Source organism: Myxine glutinosa, chromosome 8, assembly GCF_964187855.1.
Source record: "Myxine glutinosa chromosome 8, kmMyxGlut1.1, whole genome shotgun sequence".
In the NCBI taxonomy this organism is placed as follows: domain Eukaryota; kingdom Metazoa; phylum Chordata; class Myxini; order Myxiniformes; family Myxinidae; genus Myxine; species Myxine glutinosa.
The window spans coordinates 21,183,355-21,195,241 of NC_136268.1; the positions used below are offsets into that span (position 1 = coordinate 21,183,355).

Consider the following 11,887-nt stretch of genomic DNA (forward strand, 5'->3'; position numbering starts at 1 on the left):
TTCAGCTGAGGATCCTGTTGAGCAATGCTTGCCTGACCCCACACTCTGGCTTGGATATGGACTCTAAGGATGTGCTGCTTGAGAGCTCCAAGAGTAGGAGGAAGCCTGTCACTTTCTGCCATGTGTTTGCAAAAGAGATACCATCGTAGTTCGGGGATGCTGTTGATGTGGATGCCATTTGGAGAGTAAGCAGAGCATACAAAGTTAGCTAGTGTGGACAACATGTCCTCCGTCATTTCAGTTGCATCTGAAAGCATTCGCACGGTGTCTATGACATCTTCACTTGCTCTGAGGTAGACATGCAGCCAGGTTGCTTTGCCTATTCGAGAGAACCTCCCAGTGGTGTCTGCCCCTGTGAAAGCATGAAAGGCTGGCAACGCCTTTGCTCTTTCGACCCCTAGAGCTGTCCACAGTGGCTCTATTTGAAGTATTCCAGAGGCCATGGAAATGGATGTATTCCTCAGCAGTAGGTCATAGTTTGCTATGACTAGTACCAGGACATCTGTGTCGGGAGAGAAGAACACCAACTGCGCATCATGTGGGTTTCGCTGGGATGCCAGCACGGCCTGGTGGATCAACAGGGTGTCAGCTTCTTCATGGTTGTTGTCCTCGAAGAGCAGGTCACTGTTGCTCCGAGTACGCCCTGAAGCAGACGTGATGATCAAATTGGATGAGTGACTGTTGTATTCTAGAGTTTTCGCTGCCAGATAGTCAGTCAGATCAGCCTTTGTTTTGTCATGAGAAAGGAATCTGCTCATTGGGATGTGTTTGATGTTGGTGTCATCTCTGACTTGATACTGTTCTGCATCCTTTCCTTGCCTTCTTTTATCCCTGGTAGCACTCTTCAGAGAATCGTTTTTGTACGTGTCAAAGACCAGTATGATCTCATCACAATCTTTTGTTAGAGACATGAGTCTGTCATTGAAGCATTCACCCAGATCGTTGACTTTCACTACAGTGGCTGGTTTCTTTGTCAGCTTATGCACAAGTACCATCCCATCCACCAGTGCAATCTTCCGACTTGTAGGTTTACTAGATGTGGATGCCATAGTTCTTGTGTCCATTGGATCTTCTTGTAGAACACTTGCAGCTGGTGTCTGCTGCTGATCTTCGGGGTGAATTTCTGCTCTTGCTAACTTGTCGAGGAGATGAATTAACTTCGACTTGTCAGTGCATGGAAGAATTGTCCCATCTGGAGCGAACAGTGCTCTTGGTGTCACAGTGAACTCATAATTTCCGATGGCATATTTCTGGTTGACGTCTCTGTTTGACTTGGCAAGGACCATGAGCCTTCCGTACAGTTCCTTAGTCTCCTTCAGATCCACAGTCCTGTCTCTGAGTTTCAGTGGTTCTCTTGTTCCCAAACGTGAACATCTTGTTGTTCTCCTTATTGACTGGTGCCCAGAGGATAACATCTGCATTGATACGCTCCGACACGTAGTCTTCACACAACTTCTGACCAGTGACATCAATGTTCAAGATCTGTGGTACATACTCGTCTGGGATGTAAGCATTCGTTATCACATTGTGCAGCTTGTCACCTTCAGTGTCAAATGGATTCCCGTGACTCAGTATCGCAGCCTTGATCTTGTTGATTGCTTCATGCTCCCTCTTGACTGCACTTGGACCAAGGTCATGATGTTCTGTGATCTTGTCACCTTCCAGGCCAAACTGACTCTTGAAGTCTTTTGACAGGCGTGATAATTCTGGTGTAACCATGAAGAATCTCTGTCTAGCATTGGCATTGTTAGAGATGCCAATCAGTCCAGAGTGAATCTTCATCAGCTTGTTCAGATGTTCACATGCATGATCTGGTCCAATGGATACAAACGGGATGTCATTCTTGGTTACTGATAGATTGCCAGCTCCTAGTTCTTCCCAGGTCCTAGGGTGATTGGTTCTTAGGTCATACATGTCTGCGATGTATCGGAGCTCCACATAGGAGCTCTATGGTCATGTCTAGCTTATCGAACTTATTACCATTGGATTCGGGGCCCTTGAAAATGTATGTTTAGCCGTTGGAATCAAAGCTTTATGTTGTTTAGAAGCTGAGATATTGAGAAACATCAGTTTTACGGCGGCCAGTTTGAAAAATCCAAGATGGCCGCCACATAGGAGCTCTATGGTCATGTCTAGCTTATCGAACTTATTACCATTGGATTCGGGGCCCTTGAAAATGTATGTTTAGCCGTTGGAATCAAAGCTTTATGTTATTTAGAAGCTGAGATATTGAGAAAAATTAGTTGTACGGCGGCAATTTTGAAAATCCAAGATGGCCGCCATACAGGACTCTGTGCAAATAGCAACATTGGTTTTCTGACTGACTATACAATATAGTTTCCAAAAATATATAGTTTTCCAAATCCCCCAAAAAATCCAACGAAACTTTAAATCTGGACATACTGAACCTGACTACAAGGGCAGAAAACTGACACCGAAGCACATTGGTCTTGGTTTGTAATGTTCAGTAAGGGGAAAAAGGAGATGGAAAATCGTCCAACAATGAAGGATGCTCTCCAGTTACATTATGGAAGGGCGAATTACCAGGCCAAGATGTGGTTGAATGAAGGCTGATTGAGAGAATGTTGGATTGCCATCGTCAACAGGGGAATGGAGAGAAACAGAAGATGAACTGGAAGTTGCCTGGATGATTCTGCTTGCTGTGCCCACTGTGTCGAGCTTGTATCTTGCAGCTGCAAGAAGTGAAAAACTGCTGCTAGTCAGGTTCCTTGTGTAATTTCGCCGGAATTTCTTGGAGAGTAGCAAACCTATAGATTTTTGAGAAGTTTAGGATCTATTTAAATAAAAATATGATGTTTCAGATTTTTTCAATCTGTTGGTTGCCATGGAAACAGCAGATTTGGGGCGAAAATCAATTTTTTCTAAATTTTAATTTGAAGAATTCTTAAACAATACAAGATAACCAACTGATGATGGATTACACTTAAATAGCTAACAATGGATTTTATAAGATAATGAAATGTTGCATTTTAACTGTTGGTTGCCATGGTAACAGTAGTTTTGGGGTAAAAACGCTTTTGGGGTAAAAATCTGAAACATGGATTTTCTGTTTTGAGCTAAAGAATTTTTATGATATTTGCAGGACCAACGACAGGATGCATGAGGTACCACTGAGTGACGCGAATCCCTGCCAGGTGAAAGAATCAACGAACTGGTCAAAATGCGTTCTGTGCCAAGATGATTCTTCCCAGAAAGGAGCCTTGGTGTTGCAACCAAAAGTTGCAAGATGATCCAGAGACATGGAGGGAGCTCGAAGCAGGCAATATCTCAGTCACCAATAATCCCATTTGTATCGATCGGAGCAGACCACACTGTTGAGCATCTGAACAGATTGCTAAAGGTTCACTCAGGTCTGATTGGCATATCAAATAATGCAAATGCCAGACAACGATTCTTTTTGGCTGCACCGGAACTGTCACGTCTGTCTTGCGAGTTTAAGGGACAGTTTGGACTCGAGGAAAGTGAGATTAGTGAGCACCATGGCCTTTCTCCAAGTGTCCTCAAGCGTGAACACAATGCAATTGACCAAATCAAGACTGCCATACTTAGTCATGGGAATCCATTTGAAGTTGAGGGTAACCAGCTCTTCAATGTAGTCACCCATGCTTAAGTGCCAGAAGAATTTGTACCACAGATACTGAATATTGATGAAACAGGACAGAAGCTCTATGAAGAGTTTGTTGCTGAACGGATCAATGGTGATGTCAGCCTATGGGCGCCAGTGAAGAAGGAGAAGAACAGAATGTACAAGTCTGGCAATGCAACACTAGCAATCAAGATTAGGGACAAGACAGTGGATCTAAAAGAAACCAAAGATTTGTATGGTAGACTGATGGTGCTCTCCAGATCCAGCAGGGATGTGAGCCAAAAGGACGCAATTGGCAACTTTGAGTTCACTGTGACACCGAGGGCCCTGTTTGCACCAGACGGTAGCTTACTTTCTTGCACAGACAAGTCAAAGCTTATCCACATCTTGGAGAAGTTTGCCAACGAGGCACAGTCTTCTCCAGAAGATGAGCTTGATGCCACACACATGGCACCAGTGTCCACTGATATTGCAACCGATGGCAGTACATGCACTAGCAAGAAGCTCGCAGTCATAGATGGAATGGTTGTTGTCCAGAAAATGACCAAGAAACCAGCAACGGTGGTGACTGTGAAGGATCTCAGTGAATGTTTCAATGATAGGGTGTTGAGTCTGACCAGGGGCTTCGAACACATAATACTTGTTTTTGATACATACAAGCAAGATTCCCTCAAGAGCACAACCAGAGCCAAACGACGTCATGGAAAGGCACCTGTCCAGTATCAGGTCAAGGATGATACCAGTATCGAACACATCACGATGAGCCGATTTCTGTCTCATGATCAAACCAAGGCTGATTTGACGGACTACTTGGCAGAGAAAACTCTAGAATACAACCATGATTCAACCAAGGTGGTAGTTGTCTCAGCATCTGGTCGGACGTCAAGCAACAGGAGTCTCCAATTTGAGGCAGATAACCTTGAGGAGGCCGACACGCTGATGATCAAGCAAGCAATAGCCGCATCACAGCAACATAAGGGAGATGTTGAGCTGACGATATTCTCACCTGATACAGATGTCCTAGTTCTTGCAATAGCAAACTATCATCTGCTGCCAAGACACACATCTATCTCAATGGTATCTAGTGTTATCCAAATTGAGCCAATCTGGAAGGCCCTTGGTGAGGAGAGAGCCCAGGCATTGCCAGCCTTCCACGCTTTCACAGGTGCCGATAATACTGGGCGGTTCGCTAGACTTGGAAAGGCAAAGTGGTTCCAGTGCTATCTGAAGGCCGATGACGACATAGTAGCTGCCTTTGCTACGCTCTGTACGGATGCTGAACTGTCAGAGGACCTGTACACAACTTTAGCTAGATTGGTCTGCTCAGCTTATTGTCCAAAAGGTGTCAATATTTCCAGCATCCCTGAACTTCGGTGGCATCTCTTCTGTAAGAACATGGCTGAGAACGACAGGCTACCACCAACTGTTGGTGCTCTGAGACAGCATATCATGCGGGTACATATCCAGGCATATGTGTGGGGTCAATCAGCCATTTCTCAGCAAACATTTCTCGATCCATTGAAGAATGGATACCACAAGGACACGTGTGATCAACTCAAACCGACTACCACAGACATTCTCCCTGCACCAAAGGCAATTATCGAGATGGTAAGGTGCCAGTGCAAGACTGAATGTTCATCACAGAGATGTTCGTGCCGGGCCAAGAACCTAACATGCACTGATCTTTGCATGTGCAGCACTTCGTGTGAGAATGACGAGGACTCAAACATTGAAAGGCAGGACCACGATAGCGATGATGACGATGGCAATGATGAGTGACATTGGAGTCAGTGATGCCATACCTGCTTTTGGAAAATTAGCATAATTACTTGGCAGCTGTTTTAACGATGACAATAGAGTCGTTCTTCTAAAGTAGAATACGTAGCATCGGGTAGATAGTTGAAACTCTAAACCAGCATTGGACAACAGTCTGGCTCAATCATTGAGTGTTGTTTGTTTTAGGAATAATGCAACTGCTCCGGCCTATCGGCTTATCGGAACGTTCTCGGCATCATGCAATAATCATGTTACTACTATTATTTCAATACATATAATAAGAGTTTTATCCCAAACATAGCTTTTGGCATGACAACCTTTAAGCCAAGTTGCACTCAATTCATATTCGGACTGTCACTGATCACTATATTCTATCATGCGTTACTTGATTCAAGTACTGAAAGCAATGCATTAAAAACGTTAATTTGAACAAATTTAAAGCAGTTTCCATGGCAACCATCACTCAAAGTGCAGATATATATGATCTGTATCAAGAACAGTCCTCTAGTTTACAGTTATGCATCATCAGTTACTTCCTTGCGAGTAATTTTGAATTTTCAGAGCTAAAATTCGAAAAATTGGCTTTTTGCCCCAAAACGACCTATTTGACCGTGTTATGTACATTTTAAAAATCTGAAACATGGATTTTCTGTTTTGGCATTGTTTAAACTTTCCAAAAATGTGAGGGTTGGCAACTCTCCAAAATATTCCAGCGAGCATCAGATTATGGACACAAGGAACCTGACTATGCCTGCAAATGTACAAAATCGCAGCAAATATTTATTCCTGCCTGTGGATGTGATGCAGAAGAATGCTGCAATTCTGCAGCAAAGTTGTTGATACACCTTCAAGTGGAACTCAAAAACTCGAATAGGGGCGATATGATGGATGAGAACATTCATACGAAGACATTTTTGCAAATGTGTGAGTATAGGCCAACTGCATAGTTATTTTGGCATCACATATCATTTTTTGCAATTAAAACATGGTTAGATTGTAATGTTGTTGTTGGATACTGACTCCTTTACCATCTGACTGACTCCATACTGACTCCATGTTGGATACCTTAACACATGTATGATTCACACCAAGATCAGCAAAATTGACGATTCAATGACCCTTTATTCGTCACAATGAGTAGATATAGCAGCCATTTTAACGACGTCATTTATACCATACATGGTGATGATCTGGCAAAGTGTCAACCACCCACGTGTTGATTCTGACCACATAAGCGTTACATCTGGGCAGTTAGTTTGTTTGTAACAAAGAGATTCCATCTAATTAAAATTTCATTATCTTTCCAGGGCCTGGGTAGCTGGTTTCCAACAACTAGTGCTCGTTCTTTCTTCTATGTTTTCAAGCCAGCGATTCCTTGGGGAGTGGGGATATTGTTTCCTAATATCACAAAAGTTATGTTATCATCATATGTGTTGTTTTTACCCTTGCCAGAGGAGAGGTATTGTATTTGCGTCCGTTTGTTTGCCTGTCTATCTGTCTGTTTGTTTGTTTGTGTCATGTATGAAGCTGCAAATATTCACCGTTGTATCACTACACCGTGACCGCATGGTATCCCTACGCCCCAGCTCGGATGGCGCTGCAGTTAATCGGGCCTGTATAATCGAGATGTAGGCGATGCCACGGTTCGCTGGGCCATTTGGATCATCTGGAAGATTGTGCTGTCGATTCCGGCCAGATCCGCACTCATACTCGACGAGACGCCGTTCTGTCCAGAACTGTCCAGGCTGTACAGCTTGGATGGCATTTGCTACCTGAGGGTGAGCCAGCTTTTGGGGCTTTTAAAGCACGTCACAATGAATCCGCGGCTTTTAAAGCACGCAAAAGCTGGGTCACCTTCAGGTAGCAAATGCCATCCAAGCTGTACAGCCTGGACAGTTCTGGACAGAACGGCGTCTCGTCGAGTACGAGTGCGGATCTGGCCGGAATCGACAGCACAATCTCCCAGATGATCCATCAGTGCGATAATGGATCCTGGTGTAGGCGAATCACCAACGGATTCTGGAAGGGGTAACCGACTCATGGCATCTGCATTTGTGATAGACGAACCGGGCTCATAACATATGGTGAATATTTGCAGCTTCATATATGAGTTTGTTTGCCGCACAAAATAAATATGATTTTCTCTGCAACCGTTGGTCCGATTGACAGGACATTTCACCATAGGTGCACTTCCCATTGTACATTTTTAAAATGATAATTATGACACCATAAGTCACGTGGTACGGGCACAATCTTGGAAAAATTGAAAAACGTTGCACCTCTATCTCCGAAAGCGCTGCATAGAAAAACTAGAACGCCACTCAGTAGAGCGCATACTCCCACCGTGGGTCAAGTTGGAGCCCTATCTTCCAATGGTAAAAAATCCTTCAAAAAATTCCTGGATCCGGAATAATATCCTGAGCTTCACCAAAAACGAATCAATTCTTCCTTATCCCAAGGGCGATCATCCCACCAACTTTCATCCAAATCCGTTCAGAACTTTTCCAGATATCTTGTTCACAAACACACGAACACACACACGGACGGACACGATCGAATCCATCACTCCCTGGCGGGAGTAAAAATTGAGACATGCCTCATTGTAAAGAACTCTCCATGGGAATCACATATGTTAATGATGATGTCATAGGTTCCTCCTTCATGATGTCATAATTCAACAAGTACAAAACTTCATCCAATCAAGATGAAATTTCTTGAGCGTCAACTATGGATAAATTGGAGGAAAAAAAATGATGACGTCATATATCACGTGGTTCGGTCGCCATATTTGTTTTAACCCAAAAGCCTTAACAACCACTGAAAGCACGCTGCTCTTTCTTGTTACTTTTGTAATGAGAAGCGGCTATGGAAAACGCCACAAAAAACGCCTTGTAAGAACTCCATGGAAGCTGTAGCAAGGGTCCTGCTATTATCCCTTGTGAGGTATATAGACTACAGTAGATCTACGATCAGGTGCGTTCGTCGACGTAGCTCGAAGTGTTGGCCCAGATGGACCACGAGTTCTAATAAATCATTCTTCCTCTTCGAAAGTCCCCAAAAACATAATATGTTTTCACATCAAATGCCTTGTGGGCAGACCAGGCCCAGGGTCACAACTCGGGCCTACCCAAAAACTAGGACTAGGAGCCCGACGTTCACATTTCTGATTTAGGATTACTGGATTTAAGAAGTGCTGCTCACGGGAATATCGATGTTCAGAAACATATTACAAATTTAACTCTGAACCTTCAAACAAATAAATTATATCCCAACCTCAAAGAATCGTATTATTTAAATAAATTATCTACTCAAGTTGAACTCTATGACGTAAAACATCAATAATATCCCTTCAATGTAAAAATAGGTGTGGAGACTCCATTTTAAAAATTAACATTTTACATTAAAACAACTGGTGATGTTTTATAATCGTTATAAAATCGTTCCACATCTTTTGCTGATCTCAATCGTTTTTTTGTCCCGTTCCCGCGTCTCGTCCTTTCCCACTAATTTGTGGAGTTCGCCGCCTCAGCCCCCAATCTCCTCAAAGAAACAGCGATTTCCGCTTTTCACTCATTCTTCAACCCTTCTCTGCCTGAACGCCACAATATGTTTTCTTTTTAATAGTACATATTTTCACACTTTTCTGGCTCCTTTGACAAGAACAAAAAAATGAATAAAATTGGTAATCGCTTTTGGATAAAACTTTTTTATTGTTACGAATTTACAACCTTCCTCTTACTGTTTTTCCTTCTTTCGCTCATTTATTTAACTTGCACGTCTAACCGTAAGTATTTGTTGGTAAAAGTATTTGTTTCGAATTTTAAAAGTTTACTTTTAATCACATTTTAAAATGGTCAATATTCTTTTTAATTCACCGACATTGCAGAATCTTCTTTTTCACTGCAACCTCTTTGCTGACACGGTGTTATAAATAGAACCTCCGTGTTGACTGGCACTTCTTCTTCTTCTTTCGTCTTCTTCTTTTTCGGCCCCCTATTTTTCTTCTTCTTCTTAGAGACGGCAAGCATGGCTGGTGTTTTCCCAACCAAAACAAAGAGCGCGGTCACGTGATCGGGTACGTGACGTCACGGTAAACATCGCCGTAATGGTTGTGTAAAATGATCACGTGGATTTCCACTCGTTCCCAAGGTGTTTAGAAAGTAACTTACCATTCCTTATTTCGAGTCCAACATTGGCCCCCTTGTATTTGCAGGTGTGCATTAAAATATATCCAGGTTGTTGTTTTTTGAACGACGGTTTTTCACCGAGACTGCTTGAACGTTAGGGAAATTTTTTGCTCAGTTACGCCCAACCGTTTCCATAGGAGCGAAAGCGGTTCTCGTCGAAAAACGGTATTACTTTCGCTTGGTGTTTTTCGCTTGTACCTCTCGAAATACACGTTTCGGAATTCCCAATGTACGTTTGGGACAACGCGAAACACGTTCTGGACTACAAGATGGACGTGTCGGACATCCAGATGGACGTGTCGGACTACAAGTACAAGATGGACGTGTCAGACATCCAGATGGACGTGTCGGACTACAAGATGGACGTGTCGGACATCCAGATGGACGTGTCGGACTACAAGATGGACGTGTCGGACATCCAGATGGACGTGTCGGACTACAAGATGGACGTGTCGGACATCCAGATGGACGTGTCGGACTACAAGATGGACGTGTCGGACATCCAGATGGACGTGTCGGACTACAAGATGGACGTGTCGGACATCCAGATGGACGTGTCGGACTACAAGATGGACGTGTCGGACATCCAGATCGACGTGTCCGACTTCCAGATGGACTTCAAGATGGACGTTTCGGACTTCAAGATGGACGTGTCGGACCTCCAGATCGACGTGTCGAACTTCGAGATGGACGTGTCCGACTTCGAGATGGACGTGTCGAACTTCGAGATGGACGTGGCAGACTTCGAGATGGACGTGGCAGACTTCGAGATGGACGTGGCAGACTTCGAGATGGACGTGGCAGACTTCGAGATGGACGTGGCAGACTTCGAGATGGACGTGTCAGACTTCGAGATGGACCTTTCCAATTGCCACCAAACGGAATCGAACATATTTCGTTGGACATCGTGATTCTCATTTATCGCACACCTGGTGTAATCATAGCCAATCAAACATGGTTTGCAATAAACATCCTCTGGATACCAAAGCACGTGCCAGTTATGATTGATAGTCTGGACGAGACCTTAGAATCTGCACTGTATAGGTATTGTTGACAAACAAAGCACAGGTGAGTACAAGGAGTGCACAAAGCTCCCGCCATAACGGGGACTTCGATGGTCATGCGTATACATATAAAATATATATATGCCATGCATAAGAGAGTCCCATGAAAGTTTCCGTTTTCGAACGAAATGATTTCACAAAGGCCTGTTAAATAAAGCCCATTCATTGAGTCACCCTCACGTCACCCTTATCGTGACCCTCACGTCAGAAATAATTGAGAATATTCACGCAAACACGGGAAATTGCCGAGATATATTTATAAAAATCGCGCCATGATGCTACACGAAAATACACCGCCTAAAATAACAGTCGGGGAAAATGTCGACATATATTAAAAATTCGCGTTTTCTTTTCCGTTAACATTTATTACTTTTACGTTTTATGACAGTCTGCACAAAAACGACATATATCTCCGTTCTTTCTTATTCCATTCAACATTATTATCCGGAAGTAAATTATGTTTCAGGAAATTACCGAGAGATATTTCTTCGTTTTTTTTTATTAGTTATGTGCGCATACACTTTAAATAGGTTTATTTGAAATCTTTAATTTTCACAATGTAATTTACTTGTCATTTGATGATTACGAGACACTTCTTCTTGAGGATCGTGACAATTCATGCGTAGCGTGGAAACTTCCATTTACAAAATGAATGCGACGGTCGATGAAGAACGCAGACTTGAACAGGATGTAGCGAGAACCGCACAGAGACCGCACGAGACGGGAGAACCGCACAGGATGCTGCTGCAACAGCGGTGAGGCGGGTTGGAGAGGAGCGAGGGGTTGGAGGGAGAGGAACGAGGGGTTGGAGAGCGAGGTGCTAGGGGTTGGAGAGGAGTGTGAGGGGTTGTAGAGGAGTGTGAGGGGTTGTAGAGGAGTGTGAGGGGTTGTAGAGGAGTGTGAGGGGTTGTAGAGGAGTGTGACGGGTTGTAGAGTTCTAACACAAGTGCAAAAAGTGGTTTTGCAACACCAACACAAGTGCGGAAAATGGTTTTGCAACACCAACACAAATGCGAAAAGTGGTTTTGCAACACCAACACAAGTGCGAAAAGTGGTTTCAATGCCAGCACAAGTGCGAAAAGTGGTTCTGCAACACTAGCTCAAGTGCGGAAAGTAGTTCTGCAACACTAGCTCAAGTGCAGAAAGTGGTTTTGCAACACTAACACAAATGCGAAAAGTGGTTTTGCATCACTAACACAGGTGAGAAACGTGGTTTACAACAGTAGCACGAGTGCGATAAGTGGTTTTGCAAC

General features: G+C 43.5%; 1 protein-coding gene across 1 annotated transcript in view; it reads right to left on the reverse strand.

Annotated features, from left to right (window-relative positions):
* Nucleotides 1–11,887, reverse strand: part of LOC137432037 (anoctamin-7-like) — a 213,056-nt gene that overhangs the window by 122,725 nt on the left and 78,444 nt on the right. The window lies entirely within an intron of this gene.